Source organism: Echinops telfairi, unplaced genomic scaffold, assembly GCF_000313985.2.
Source record: "Echinops telfairi isolate 266 unplaced genomic scaffold, ASM31398v2 ScPeMD7_2573;HRSCAF=3158, whole genome shotgun sequence".
In the NCBI taxonomy this organism is placed as follows: Eukaryota; Metazoa; Chordata; class Mammalia; order Afrosoricida; family Tenrecidae; genus Echinops; species Echinops telfairi.
The window spans coordinates 17,894,781-17,895,748 of NW_022106471.1; positions in this window are offsets into that span (position 1 = coordinate 17,894,781).

Genomic DNA, 968 nt, shown 5'->3' on the forward strand with positions numbered 1-968 from the left:
AGTTCTGCCCTGCAGGTGGAGATAGGTGAAGGTTGATTTCTAATTGGAAACAGCAGAGTTGTGTCTGTTTATCAGGAGGACTAATAGGACTGCAGGAGTGAAGCAGGAGGAGAGCAAAGGACGGGGAGCTGCAGCCAAGTGCTGGGGCGCAGCGCAGCCTCGTGCCGGCTCCAAAGACCTAGGCAAGGCACCTGGTCTCTGTGGACCTGAATTCCTCATTTCCAACAGACACAACAGCCGCCCACGTTACGTGACTGCCAGAGGGGAGGGTGCCTGTCCTGTGGTTTCCCCTGATGGTTCTCATGACAAACAAACACCAAAACACATGGCTGTTTCTTAGGGGGGTTGCAAGGTGCCGTGGGAGGTGGGCTGGTCATCTCCCATGGTTCTACTTTTCCTAACTCCCCTTTCTCGCTGTGCCAAGAGGCTTCAGTGGGGATCCAAGGCAAACACCACCCCCAGCTTAGTGATCTAGCACAGGCACATGTTATTTTCTCACAGTGTAGGCTTTTAAGAAGTCCAGATCCCGGGTGCTGCGCCTCAGGGAATGTCTTTGTCCCTTCTCAGCATTGACCCCAGGAGTGGTATCCATCCGCTTGCTTGTTATCAGCTGTTCTCAGTTCTCACAAGATTGCTTTAAACCTCACCTGATACAAATCCTGCCTGCTTTCTATGATAAAGGAACCCTATTCCCCAAGCGGGCTCACAGCACAGGTTACATAGGATTTGTTAACACTTGCTTTTGGGGGGGACACAGTTCCATCCGGAACACAAACATGTAGCGTTCAGGCAGTGAGTTTCTGTTGATCAGTTGCCAGCCGGGGTGCCCTTTGCTTCCACCAGGCTGGTTTGTACCTCCTTCCCTATGCCCCACGTACACACACCCCTGCCCCACACCGGTGAACATTTGCCTTATCTGGAGACAAATAGCTGTGGTCACAACGTGGGGACAGTGCTGCTGGCATTTA